Source organism: Lutra lutra, chromosome 1 (assembly GCF_902655055.1).
Source record: "Lutra lutra chromosome 1, mLutLut1.2, whole genome shotgun sequence".
NCBI classification, from domain to species: domain Eukaryota; kingdom Metazoa; phylum Chordata; class Mammalia; order Carnivora; family Mustelidae; genus Lutra; species Lutra lutra.
In genome coordinates this window covers 183,459,251-183,473,846 of record NC_062278.1, presented here as the reverse complement: position 1 = coordinate 183,473,846, position 14,596 = coordinate 183,459,251, and the positions used below count along the sequence as shown (strand labels likewise).

The 14,596-nt window shown below is 46.3% G+C and overlaps 1 long non-coding RNA gene across 1 annotated transcript in view; it reads right to left on the bottom strand.

Annotated features, from left to right (window-relative positions):
* Window positions 1-14,596, bottom strand: part of LOC125109692 (uncharacterized) — an 85,418-nt gene that overhangs the window by 20,418 nt on the left and 50,404 nt on the right. Inside the window, exon 4 of the long non-coding RNA XR_007130336.1 lies at window positions 5,205-5,366. This is a non-coding gene — a long non-coding RNA (uncharacterized LOC125109692). The remainder of the gene's footprint in view (window positions 1-5,204; window positions 5,367-14,596) is intronic.

Genomic DNA, 14,596 nt, shown 5'->3' with positions numbered 1-14,596 from the left:
AGGGCAGCCTAGAGGGGTTTTGAAGTGCAGGGGGATGTGTTTCCACCTCCTCCACCTCCCTGCCCACCCTTCTGCACCTTCTCTTGCTCCCTCCTCTTCCCGACTTCTCTTCCTCCTCTAACAAAATCTAAAGAAACCCCTTTTTCAATGTATAACTGATGCTACCCTCTGGGAGCATTCCTAACGCCCTCCCTTTTCCCTTTCCAACAATGATTCAGGATCAAGAGCTACAAGTTTCAACCCCCAGCTGGAAGGAGGCTTCTTGCACAAGTCAAACTCCGGGCACAGGTGAGCACTGTTTTCTAGGCATCTTTCAGAGAGGTTAAAAGACCTCGGTGGCATAGGACTGGTTTCATTTTTTCTTTTCTTTTTTTTTTTAAGTAGGTTCTATACCCAGTGGGAAGCCCACCATGGGGCTTGAACTCATGACCCTGAGATCAGGACTTGAGCTGAGATCAAGATGTGAGCTGAGAGCAAGAGTCAGATGCTTAACCCACTGAACCACCCTGGCACCCTTTGTTTCTATCTTCGCATTTTCTTTCAGGAAGCCTGACCTTTCTTCTTGATTCTTATTCAGTAAATTATAAGCACATTCCAGACCTACTACTGTGATTATTCCCAAACTGGGGTTTTGGATTGTCTGGCACTCTTCAATTATCTATTTGCAGTCTCCCCGACTCTCTTAAGGATGGTGCGGCAGACTACTCATTGTCCCTCTCACCCCCATCCATCCTGTCCTTTCAGTGTAAAGACTGCCCAGGTAAAGACTACATTTCCCAGCCTTCCTCTATTTGGTATGTCCATTAGACTAAGTTCTAGCCAGTGGGCTAGAAAGTGCAATGCTGATACCAATTTGAAATCTTAATCTTTAGAAAAAAAAATGGTTGAGTGCTGTTGGTCCCTTCCCCCTTCCTACTGGTTGGGAGGTGAGAAATGGAGTCATAAGCAGAAGCCATGTGTTGAGAATGAAGCCATCCTGCCAGCCCTGATTGCTACCCCTGCACTGTAACATGAGAGAGCGATTACTTAGAGCTTGTGTAAGCCTTGGGAACCCTTTGTTTGGCAGCTTCCCCTGTATCTTAACGAATACAGATGGCCATCTACAACCACTGGGAACAAATTTTACTTGGACACCTCTAAACACTACGTTACTTCCAAGAACCTAAAGCAGGTTCTCCCCATCACCTTCTTGTCCCAGTTTGACGCTTGTGAATCGATGCAGTGCAATGCACTCAATTTGATGATGGGTCTGTCCATGGCTATAAACTCAAGGATCACTTTGCAAGTGATCAGAAATTCCTCAGAAATTCCTCTGCTGAGCACTCCACACCAACAGCTCTTCTTAATAGTCAAATGACAAGGAGGGTTTGGAAACATCAAGGAGCACTGGGCTCTACTCTTATTTGTCCAGGTCCCTAGAGCTCATATCTTTATGGCTCTTCCTTGGAAAGAGCATTTCCCACCAAGAGCCAACAGCCCGGCCAACCCTGGCAGACATACTCCATTACAAGTAATAATGGGACTCAAGCACTTTAGAAGCTTTTACTAATTGAGCTGTTGAATATCCCTGTGAAGTAGGTAACTATTATCATCCCCAATTACTGTCAAGAAGCTGAGCTGCCGAGACATTAAGTGGCTTGCCAGGATCGTGCAGTGGAGTTGCAAGCAGAGTAAGTTCCCTGGTGGAGGCTGGATTTCAGCCTCAATCAAAGGAACTAGAATTGTCCTAGAAGTCGGGACACCTGTGTTCTGGTAGTGACTCTGTCATCAGCCATTAAGTAGAAGTCATTTCCTATTTCTGTGCTCACGTGTGTGTGCATGCTTGCATGTGTGTGTGTGTGTGTGTGTGTGTGCATTCTGAATCCCCCAAGGGTGCTGGGAGCTGGCCCAGGACACAGAGTGAGGTGAGGGATGGCAGGGAATTCAGGGCCCCTTTCTAGGCCAAGGCATGGCTACTGAAGAAGGTGTCCATTGGAACACAGCTCAGCCTGGCAGTAATCACTTGAAGCCAAGTTTACGGAGTGAAGGGCCAAGGCCAGGAGCCCAGAGATGAAAAATGTGAAGGATTATTCTCAGAGGTGCAAAGTGGTACCTTGCCAAATGTTCAAAATCCACAGGGACACTGAGAAGAGCAAATTTCCCAGAATCAACCCAGTGTGGGCTATGCTGTAAGAGTTTAGGGACAAGCAAGGGTGCCTGTCTGGCTCAGCTGGTAGAGTATGTGGTTCTTGATCTTGGGGTCCTGAGTTTGAATACAGAGTTTATTTAAAAAAAAAAAAACAAAAAACGAACAGGGGCGCCTGGTTGGCTCCATCAGTAAGCTTCTGCCTTTGGCTCAGGTCATGACCTCAAGATCCTGGGATTGAGCCCCACATCAGCATCTCAGCACGGAGTCTGCTGGTCCCTCTCCCTCTGCTCCTCCCTTTGCCACTCCCCCTGTTGTGCTCACTCTTGTGCTCTCTCTCAAATAAATACATAAATACATAAATAAAATCTTTTTAAAAACCCACACAAACAAACAAATAATCTGGGGACAAAGAGAAGTCATAGGCTGCATGGCACGGGACATTCAGAGACCTCTAATGCTCCTTTTCACTGAGATGTAGGAGCCAGAGTCCTGTGCTGCTGGAAATCTGGCCCAAGTCCTTGGGGGAAGTTTTACCAAGGACTTTCACCTTCACTGCGGTCCACACTGGCCCTGGGCCTTGTCCATACTGGCCCCGGCTTGTAGGTAATTAGCTGAGGTTGGGCTTAGGACAGACGGCCTTTGTTATCAGAGGTCAGGTTAATTCTAGATGGAAAAAATGGGAGGGGGTATCTGTGGTCTCTCCCTTCTAGTCCCAGTTTTTGTTTTAAAGAAATTAAAATGAAGTAAAGTTTGGCTGATTCATTGCAGTGCACACTTCAATGAACTGTGACAAAGCTCACTACTACCCCAATAAGGATCTAACCCCCTCGAAAGTTCTCTAGAAATGTGCCTCAAACCCTTTTCCCTACCCTTCAATAAGCTACCAATATTTTGATTTCTCTCACCCTAGTTTAGTTTGTTCTAGAACTTGCTAGAAATAAAACCACACTGTGTACTCCCTACCCATTTTTAACATGCAAATGATATTTTCAGTTATGTGCCACGCGTAAACACGTCCCGCCAAGAAGACACCATGCATGGACCCCACGGCTATGCATCTCACCCAGCACACCTGAACGCGCAGATGCAAATCAGCAGAGCTGAAACTCCCCACCTTTGTCTTCTGGCGAGTGTCTAGGCTGATCTCTCACTTTCCTCACTCCAAAGTCCTGAAACCTCAGACCTTGCTTTGCCCTCACCTCCCACGCCTGGCCCCAGCACAGAGCAATTCCTGTACACCAAGGTTGCTGGCATCCTGACAGGTTGTATATGGGCTAAGAAAACAATCCCTAATGCAGGCATAGCATTGCTACAGCTGAAGAGCTAATAGTATTCGCTACTTGTTATCCAAGGCTCTCCCAGACACCATACTTTATGTTCATATGCATCATCTCATGCAATTTTCCCAACCCCCCACCCAGCATTATTTCCATTTTACAAATGAGGAAACTGAGGCCCCAAGAAATTAGAACGGGACTTCTAAGACTTTAATGTGCAAATGATTCACCTGGGCGGGGGGGTATCTTGTTAAAATACACACCCTTGTGTGCTGGACTGAGAGTGTGCACCTTGTAACAGGACCCAGTTGATGCTGATAGTATTGGCTTGTGGACCATGCTTGGGGTAGCGAGCAGTGACATAACCCCTGCAAGGTCAAATCTTGGCTATGAACTCCAAACAGCGGCCACCAAAGCTGGTGCTCTTAAGAGATCCCACTTAGATGGTGGCAAGGAGGAGGAGGAGGAGGAGGAGCCAGAGCAGGAGGAGGAGGGAAAGAAGAAGAACAAGAAGCAGAAGGGGGGAGGAGGAGGAGGGGAAAAGAAAGAGGAGGAAGAAGGAGAACTGGGGGGAGTAAAGAGGAGGAGGAAGAAGAGGAGGGGAGGCAGCAGGGGAGGGGGAGGACAGAAGGGAGGCAGAGGAAGGAGAAGGGAGAAGGAGGAGGGGAAGGAGAAAAACTGGGACAGAATTCGTTCTCAAGGAATTTAGCAAAACTCCTTGATGAGACATTCAGGCTGTGGAAAGCTATCCTGCCAGACCAGACAGGGATGGGGTAGAAAGGAGACTTTTGAAGAGCTAAAGAACACTGGGGTGGGGGGACAGGCAGACTGAAAGGTGAATCTGGGGAGGCAGGGAGGAGAGGGGAGGCTACTGGGGCACAAACAGAGAAGAAGAATAGCAGCCGGCCCCTAGAAGTGAGGATGATATAAAGACTTACTAGCACTTGAAAGGTGTTTGCTATGGTTTGCTATAGGCTTTTGACATGGTCCTGACCTTCAGGAGAGTCTGTAAGACCCACGGCCTTGAGCCTGAATTGGTGCAAGTTTGGCTAGAGGAGAATTGGGCTAGGACAGAGCATGTGTGATAGGCAAAGATGGAGAAGTAAATCTAAATGGAAAGTCAGAGCCTCAGGAGGTTAGGGGAGGGGAGTTCCCCTCTGACACTGCACCTGCCCCACACTCCTGAAAGAAATTCTGGGTCTTTCACTATTCTTAAACTGGGCCTTCCAGCTCATATTGTTTATAATCTTAAGAGCAGTTACAAGATTTCACATCTGTTATTTTATTTATTACACATGACAATCTTGGAGGGCAAGAGGCTAGGAATCATCACTCCTTTTCTAAAAACTCAGAAATCAAGGTCACGGAGGTGGCCATTGGAATGTTCCCAAAGTTGCACAGCTGCAAGGTGTCAGAGAGGGGCCACAGATGTGCTTCTCAACCCTCTATGTGAATAAGAAGCACCTGGGAGCTTAAAGAGGACACACTGGCTGGATCTTCACCAGCAATCTGCTTCTGTTCATCTGCGGTCGGCCCGAGCATCAGAACAGTAGCCCCCGTTATCCTTGGGGTTATGTTCCAACACCCCAGGGGATGTCCAAAACCACAGACGGTACCGAGCCCCATATCTACTATGGTTTCCCTGTACATACAAACCTATGGCAGAGTTTACTGTCTCACTGTGCCTAATTTACACATTAACAACTATTAGAAAAATAGAACAATTATAACAGTAAGCTATAATAATATTTATGTGCATGTGGTCTCTCTCTCAGAGTACCTTATGGTACCGAACTCACCCTTCCTCTCGTGATGATGTGAGATGATGAGATGCCTGGGTGAGGAGATGCAGTGACGTGAATGATGGAGGCTTTGTGACATAGCTTCGAGTTACTCACTTCTGAGTAACTCTGACCTTCTGACGATTGCTGGCTTGCAGACTACAGTTGACTCTAGGGTACCTGAAGCCACAGAAAGCAAAATCTCGGGTAAGGGAGAGCTACGATATTTTTCAAAAGATTCTCATTGATTCTAATGTTCCCTCAGGGTTCGAGCCCCTATTCTAGATGGTACACAGAAGCGGCTTCCCTCAGAGCAGCATGCACAGTAGCTTTGGCTAATGTCAGCTGCTAGGAACACTTTTCACCACAAAAACTCAAACCCTGTAAAAAAAAAAAAAACAAACAAACTCAAACCCTGTGACACCATGCTGTCAACCATGCGTTCTCAGACTCTACGGATCATTAGAATCCCCTAGAAGGCTTGTTAAAACAGATTACTGGGTCTCACACCCACAGCTTCTGACCTAGTAGGTCTGGGCTGGGAACGGAGAATGTGCCTTTCAGACAAATTGCTTTTCTTGATGCTGCTACTCTGGGGATCATACTTTGAGAACCAGCTCTGCAAAGTAAGGGAAAGTGACTCAAGAAGGCAAGCTCTTTTCCATCATTCTGGGTGAAATGGCCACTCTGGGGCTCTTCCAGGGGCCTGCCACGACAGGGGGAAGGGTCTGGTGTCCAGACTACATTTCACCAGGTGCACCATCTAGGAAGTGTGCTCACCGGTGGCTGACCTTCCAGGACAGAGTCCTGCATTTGATGGCTGAAGGGAGACAAAGCCTGAAAGAAAACACCTCTAGCCTAAGTGACACAGCCTAGCTCATATGATCAGAGATGACTTGAAGAACAGAGGGATAGGTGTGGGAAAGGAAATGAAAATTTGTAATGGAAAAGCTCTGGTGTTGAGTGTTCTGAACATGTGAATGCTCATACAGGCTCTCATACAGATACACGTAATAGCATTCTCTATATTCTTTCCACCTGGGTTAGGAAAGATGGCCAAGGGGAACGTTCTAGAACCTTCTTGGGATTTTCTGTTCTGAGGGACAAAACCAGACACTGTCCCATTTGAAGCCATACATTGCATTATATGCCACCTCCCACCACATCCACCCTGACACAGTCTAATTGGACCTACTGGCCCCAAACTGCCATCTGTAGACCTAAGGGAGCCCAGCAGCCAATGAGGAGGTCCGGTGCAAGAATTCTGACCAATATGAGGGGATGACAAGGTGGGCAGTGGCTAACTGTCCAAGTTAGAACCTACTCTCTGGGGGATACACAGGGTCAGGGTAAGGAAGCACCAGTGGTTAGGAGGTGAGACAAAAACAGGAGGATGGCTGAGAAGTTGGGTTACCAGGAGGACAGAGCCTTCAGAGTAGGCAGCCCTTATGAGGGGATGACAATGTGGCTAGGTCACTAGTACTGCCCATGTTCTCAGCCATACTGGTCTCCGGCCCATGAAGTTTGTTGGCTAAGTAGAGCTAATGACCTCCTCTCTCCCCACCTCACAGAGCAAAGATGGAGGTTTGGGTTTAATTCAAAGACTCAGATGGGCCATAGTCCCCAAAGGTATAACAGCACTGACTGAGCTCCAAAAGTCGCACACCCATAGGTGTGTTCTCTCTTTGTCTCCTCCTTTCATGTGGCTAAGCAAGAAGAGCAAGGACAACCCCAGCCATTTCTGCCTCTTCACAAATTTGTTCTCCTCTGGGGAACTACCCTCACTCTACCTTTGGACAAATGTTCTCTCCCTCGCTCTCTCTCCTGTCATTGTGGGGGTAAGACCGGAAATTCATATATGAGCCGTTTTGGTGCTATGTCACAGGTGCCCCATGAACTCAGGTAAAAATGTTCTATAGCATAGCTCCCCAGAGCTCTGCACTGAGATGGATGGGGAGTCCCAGTTAAATATGAAGATATTTTATTCACAAGCCTTTCGGTTGCCAATGAAAAAGAAATCCAATTCAAATTGGCGTAAAAGGGGTACCTGGGTGGTTCAGTGGGTTAAGGCCTCTGCCTTCAGCTCAGGTCATGATCCCAGGTCCTGGGATCGAGCCCGCATCGAGCTCTCTGCTCGGCAGGGAGCCTGCTTCCTCCCCTCTCTCTCTCTGCCTGCCTCTCTGCCTACTTGTGATCTCTCTCTCTCTCTCTGTCAAATAAATAAAATCTTAAAAAAAAAAAAAAAAAAACAAATTGGCGTAAAAAACAAAGGGCAGCCGTGAGGTGAGGCACATAAGGGGAGGGGAGAAAGGAAGGGAGGAGGGGACATTCCCTTCCGAAGCTTCCAGGACAGCCGCATTCAGGAACACCAGCACTCTCAACAAGACTCAGTATTTTGCCATTTGTCACCTCTACTTCCCTTCGTTCTTGAGTGGTAAGCACAGCTATCAACTCAAGGCTTACATTCTACCAGTAGAAACAAATGGAGCACTTCTTTTCTCTTAGATCAGGCAGGAGGCCTGTCAGACCTCCATGGACTAGGCCTGCTCACAAGTCTATGACTGCATCTGCTGATGGACTGGTCAGGCCTGGGTTTTGTGTCCACCTCTGGACAGAGAGTTGGTAAGGGCTGGTCCCCAAATGAACAATGGGGACCTGTTATCAGAAGAAAGGAGAGTGAATGTTGGGAAAGCAAAACCAACAAATGCCTTCTATAGTATACTCCTTAAGTTTTGTTCTCTCCATCTTTATCTTTCCCAAGAAAAGGTGGTCCAAAGCAGGATTTGGATAGGTTGATATCTTGGCCAAAAACCATCTTCCTAATACCACCCAACACCAATAGTTCCTGCGAGCCTGGCCATGGGTTTGCTGGCATGGATTCTCTTCTGGCCTTGCTTCTTTCTATAATCTAGAACACAAGTATAAGGCTCTAACATACCCTTGCCAGTTCCATCTCTAATTTGTAAGATGACACTCCACCTCCCTGACATCTCTCCAAAGGGACTGAAGACTGGGCCCCCACACATGGTCTCAGGGCACAAAGCACATGTGTGCTGAGGGCCCCTAGAAGCTCCTCTTTACCCACTGTCTCCTGGGTAACTCCTTGACTTCCTGATAACCTTTTTTCCTTGAGCCACACCTGGAGGACTGTAAAGCTACAGGAGAAATCTAAGATCTAAATTCCAAATAATGTCTGCCTTTCTCTTTGCGGCTGTAACATAGCTAAGAACAAAGGTAAAGATATGGGGACTCCTTTTTGATAAATTCTTCAAGATAATGGAATTAATCATGCATATACACAAAGATATTAAATTACAAGCATATTAATTCCTCTATCACTTATAATGAAGCAGAGTTGGAGACCATTTAAATATCCAGCCCTACAGGGATCATCAAACAACTACTGGTATATTCAGACCGCCTTTCTGCAGCTATCACAGAGGAATGCTATACAACCAATAAAAATATTGTAGAAGAATATCAAATGATGTGAGGAAATAGGATATGCTGCCAAGTGAAAGCTGAACAAAGCCCAACTTTTAATTTTTCAAAACTGTTTTAAAAATTAAATTTAAATAAAAAAGACACTGCTATAGGCTGAATTGTGTCTCTCCCCAAAATCACAAGTGTGATTGCGAAGCCCCAACCCCAGTGTGGATTGTATTTGGAGACTGAGTCTGCAGGAAGGTAATTAAGGTTCAGTGAGGTCATAAGAGTGGGGCCTTAATACAATAGGATTAGTTCCTTATAAGAAGAAACACCAGGGGAGCCTGGCTCAGTCGGTTAGGTGCCCAACTCTTGATTTCAGCTCAGGTCATGATCTTGGGATCATGGGATGAAGCCCCGTGTTGGATTCCATGCTGGGCCTGGAGCCTGCTTGGGATTGTCTCTTTCCCTCTCCCTCTGCCCCTCCCCCTGCCCTCTCTTTCTCTCTAAAAAAAAAAAAAAGGAAGAAGAAGAGGAAACATCAGAAAGCTCATGTTCTCTCTCTTTCTGCCATGTGAAGACACAGGGAGAAGGTAGCCATCTACAAGCCAGGAAGAGAGCTCTCACCAGAACCCAACCACCGTGATCTTGGACTTCCAGCCTTCAGAACTGTAAGAAATAAATGCCTGTTGTTTAAGCCCCCCAGGATATGACATTTTGTTCTGGCAGACTGAGCTGACTAATACACGCATGTATATAAATGGAAGGTCATCACATTAACGGGGATTATCTCTTTGAGTGGGATTACTGGTGACTTTCCATTTCTTCATTTTATTTTTCTATGCTTTCTAAACTTTGTTACAGTGAACATATATTATTTTTATAAATGCACAAAACACCATCTTTATGTATGTCGGTGATGGTTACTTATGGGTATTACAGAATTAATACATGCTTGATGAAGAAACTGGCGGTTTTATGTACTTTTTGCTAATCTATACTTTCTAACATTTCTTCAACAAATATATATCCATTCATTTTTTAAAAAGTTATTTTCAAATAGATCTTTCCCATACACAGTAAACCATCCATAAGGGATGCCTGAGGCTCGTGTGTGTGTGTGTGTGTGTGTGTGACAGAAAGAAAGATATGGAGAGGGAGATTGGATCTTTGAAAACCCGTATCTTGGAATTCTTTCATTCAACAAGCTTCAACCAAAAGCCTAGTGTAGGTCAGGCACGGAGCTCTATTTTTCCTTCCCTTACTGCTGTAAGTTTTCTACTATTGTGTAACAGTATTACCACAAACTCAGCAGCTTAAAACAACACACATTTGTTTTCTACCAGTTCCTGTGTGTCAGGAATCCTGGCATGGCTCAGCTGCCCTGTGTTTAGAGTCGCACCTGGTGCAGTCCAGGAGTCAGTGGGAGCTACATTCTCATTCGAGGCTCAACCGGGGAAGGACCTGCTTTCAACCTCCTTCATGTTGCCAGCAGCAGTCAGTTTCTCATGGTTTAGAACCAAGATTTCAGAATCTCGCTGACTGTTGATCAGAGGCCACCCTCAGCTGCTGGAGAACACCACGTGGTGTGTCCTTGCCACCAGAGGTCCCCCAGCATGGATGCTTGCTTCCTCCCAGGAAGGAATGCAGAGACTACAGCTGCATCCGTGTACAGTGACTGTGTCATATAATCATACGTTCTGTTGTTCAGAAGCGAGTCACGGGTTCTGCCCAACTTCAGGGGGGTGGGGACCCACAAGGGCACAGCCACAGGTGGATCACGGGGCCATCTTACGCATCTGTCACAAATGTTGTATTTAATTTTAGCACGTTTGATTTATTTAAAACATTGGAAGATTTTTCATATTCTGTCCTAGACAATTATATTCCAAGGCCTTTAATTCTTCCCTTATTGTATTTTTTGAGATTCTCACTCACATTCTATTGACATTACTATGTAAAATTTTTAGTGAAATACATCGACAGGAAAGGGAACAAATCATAGATGTATACAGTTTGAAAATGTATATTGACTTTCATAGGGGCACCTAGCTGACTCAGTCAGTGGAGTACGTGACTCTTGATCTCAGGGTTGGTGGAGTCAAGCCCCAGGTTACATAGAGATATTACTCAAAAATAAAAATCTTTGAAAAAAAAGAAAAGAAAAAGATTTTTCAGGGGCCCCTGTGTGGCTCAGTCAGTTAAGCGTCTGCCTTTGACTCAGGTCATGATCCCACGGTCCTGGGATCAAGCCCCTCATCCAGCTCCTGCTCAATGGAGAGCCCACTTCTCCTTCTCCCTGCCACTCTGCTTACTTGTGCTCTTGCTATCTCTGTCAAATAAATAAATAAAATCTTCAAAAAAAAAAAAAAAGACTTTTCATAATATGACAGCACCTACATAACCGTTATGTGGATCAGGAAGCAGCACATTCGCTGTGAAATGTGTAAGCCTGGCGATTCGCAGAACTGCACCCCTGGGGCTAGTAATACAATATATGTTAATAAAATAATTAATTAAAAAAAAAAGAAATCAGCACGATCATGGCCCTGGAAGCCTCCTCGCGCTTCCTGGAAGTCCCTGAGAGCCCCGCCTCCAGGGGTGCCCGCTCTCCTGGCAGGGCTACCCTCTCCTCCTCTGCTAACTTTTTCATGCCTGTCGACCCCACTTATTAAGTTGTCCCAGAATAGGGATTTTTAGGCTTAGGAACAAGACCTGCTCAACCAACCAGGACTGGAAAGAACCTCTGCTACAGACCCAGCGCTGGTAGAAATGATGCTCTGGCTCAAGCAGGACTGAGCCGCTGGCATTTACAGGCTGATGGCATTCTCCCCACTGGAGAAATTGGAAGAGGGAAAAAAAAAAGGGCCATGTTGGAGGGAATCAAAGGCCGAGAGAGGAAAAGCTACTGTTGGGTGCTCCTTTACTCCTGGAAATAAGTCTCTGCATCCAGACTCATATGAATTACTCCCTAGGGAAGTGAAAACTTGCACATGTGATTAGGGAGCTAAGGCAAAGCTGTCCAGTAGAAATATAATGCAAGCCATATGGTATAATTTGAAGTTTTCTGGTAGCTGCCTTAAACAAAATAAGAGGAAATAAACTTTAATCACCTTAATGATTAAACATTAAATAATTGAATTTTAGTACTTGTTTATTAAAAATAACCAACGTATCCTTTAACCTAAGTCAGAATAAAATTATAAGTGAGATATTAGTGAGACATTTTTGATACAATGAGATATTTCACTTTTTTTTTTTTAAAGAAAGTCAAGGAAATTCCATGCTTGATGTCTAGTGTTTTACATGTCAATTCAGAATAGCCACATTTCAGTGCCTCACTCGCTTATGTGCTTGGTGGCCTGCGGAGGTCTAAGAAGTCAGGAAGGGTTGCCAGGATATAAGGAAAAAAATGCAGATCTTTTTCAAATGCTTCTAAAGTAGGTTGCAATAATAAGACACAAACATGCATTCATTCATCAAACATTTTTGCGTGCAGGGGACAGAAAGAAGAGCTCAAAGCTTCTTCCCTCAAGGACCTCATCATCTAGCAAGGGAGACAGACCCGAATAGACATTATAATGTCAGTTGGCAGTGCCATACAAAAGCACGAGGGAGCAGAGAGATGGGCGATCTACCCAGGGAGGTTACTGGAAAATAGGGATCCTAATATTACCACTTATTATAATTGGCTAAGATGCCTGAAATTCTCATCATTCAATGGATTCAGTGTCATGAAAACAGCCTGGTCCAAATGCAAATAACTACTCAGGCAGGGGGAACACGTAAACGCAGGCATGTGCCCATTTACATGCATGATTTTTTTTGAAACCAGGCTTATGTGTGTTATTTAGTAGAAAACAAAGCTGGACGGTGGCAGAAAGATCTAAGACTAAATGCTCAACTGGGGAACACTCAGATCCTAGAAAGCTCCAAGAGGAGACAGCTTTTACTGTTTTCCATTTTAGGGAAAGTGCACTGAAAGCTTTAGGTATCAGGAGGAGGCAGGAGACTGCCCCCATTTCCACACCGGCAAACTAGTCCAGACCAATGTCTTCCTTTCTCCTAACATGTCCTGTCCACCTGAGCACGCCTCCCTAAACAATGGACAATTGTGCTTCTGAAAATCTCTATTGAAATCGGATTGCCACACAACAAACGGCGCATGTTTCCAGGGCAGTTTTTGAGCTGGTATCATTGTTGTCTTGATTTGTCAGATGAGGACAGTGAAAGGGAAGGCCAGCTCTTCCAGGGTCCCATACCCAGGAGGGTGGGTTTGCCTGCCCGGCTCTGGCCCTGTCCCTGCTCCCCCCACCCCACTCCAACCCCCCAGCCGGGAAACCACAGGTGACACTGTAATGCCCCTGGAGAGGTCGGGCTGGGAGAGTTCTGGGCTGGCAGGAAGACTGGGGTGACTGGGGGGAGCTGCAGTATGGGCCCCCAAGTCTGGGGAAGAGCAGAGGGCAAGTGAAGAAAAGAGCTTATGTTTGGGCTTGGCGTTCCAGACTTTCACATCAGAGTCAAGTAAAAACTTCAGGCTCCCTCTTCCCACTCATTTCCCTTGGCCCTCCCATCCCTCCCCATGCAGACGCCAGGAACACAGTGGGGGCTCCCAGGGCTAGAAGCCCAGGTAAGAACTACTCAGGTGCTCATTCTCCCAACTGAAATAACAATCTATTATGGTTTCCCTCCTCTAGCAAAAGAGTGTGAAAACACATTGGGAATTCCTGGTTATCCTCATTCAAAGTATGCACACAGAGAGAAGCCACAGAGTCCCATGGCTAACCCTCAGCCTGTGGGTTTGAATCCCAGGAATGTCCCTCTATTGCTGATGGCCTTGGACAGAGTCATTACTTCCCTGTTCCACCTCAGTTGCTCCCTCTAATGTGGGATCAGAGCACTATCTACTCACGGAGTGGTTGGGAAAACCCACTGAGATGATTCCTGTAGGTCGTTTAACTCAGTGCCTGGCAAGTGGGAAGGGTTTTGGAAGGGTTAACTGCTATCCGTAAGAAAAAAATAACACTCCGGGGGGGGCCTGGGTGGCTCAGTGGGTGAAGGGTCTGACTCTTGATTTCAGCTCAAGTGCGGACCTCAGGGTGGTGAGTTGGAGCCCCGAGCTCTGCACTGGACTTGGAGGCTTATTTAAGATTCTCTCTCCCCCTCCCCCTCTGCTCAGACCCTCCCTGGCCCCTGCTTGCACATGCGCGCGCGCTCTCTCTCTCTCTCTCTCTCTCTCTCAAAATAAAAAATAAAAAAATAACACTCCATGAGACAGAAAGCAAGAAGGGACCTTGGTCTTTTGTAAAACCCTCAAGTGTGTGTCCCACTGCTTTTGTTCTGGAGTATTCCAGCAGGCATGGGAGGAATTCTCATGGTGGCAGTGTCATGTCAGGATGTAGAGGGTCCTCGGGAACCTAAGGGGGGAGTCCTCAGATGAACCAAGGTCAAGGGGCATGGACCTAAGGGGGAGGGGCTGGAGAGGGCAGGCATATCCGCTCCCTGGCTCCTCCCATCCCACAGCTCTGGCTCTCTCCTTCGTTCCCTCTTTCACTCTGCTTCCCTTTCCCTTGCCCTTCCTTCCTTCTCTTTCCCCGTCCTTTCTCCATCTCCAGGCCAAGAGTTCATGTCTCCTAGAATGAGCTAGATTCTCTAGGATGCCATAACCACTCACTACAAACTTGGTGGCTTGAGACAACAGAAATTGATTCTCTCACAGTTCTGGAACTGGAAGTCTAAAATCAAGGTGTGTGCAGAGTCGGTTCCTTCTGGAAATTCTGAAGGAGAACTAGTCCCTTGTCTTTCTCCTAACTCCTAGAGGTCATTCCCTACGCCTTGGCCTGTGGACACGTCACTCCTACCTCTGCCTCCATCTTCACATACAGTCCCTGCCCCTGTCTCTGTGTCAAAGTCCCTTTCCTTTCATCTCTGAGGACACTGGTCCCCCTAAACCCATGGCTACCTCATCTTTAGATATTTAACTT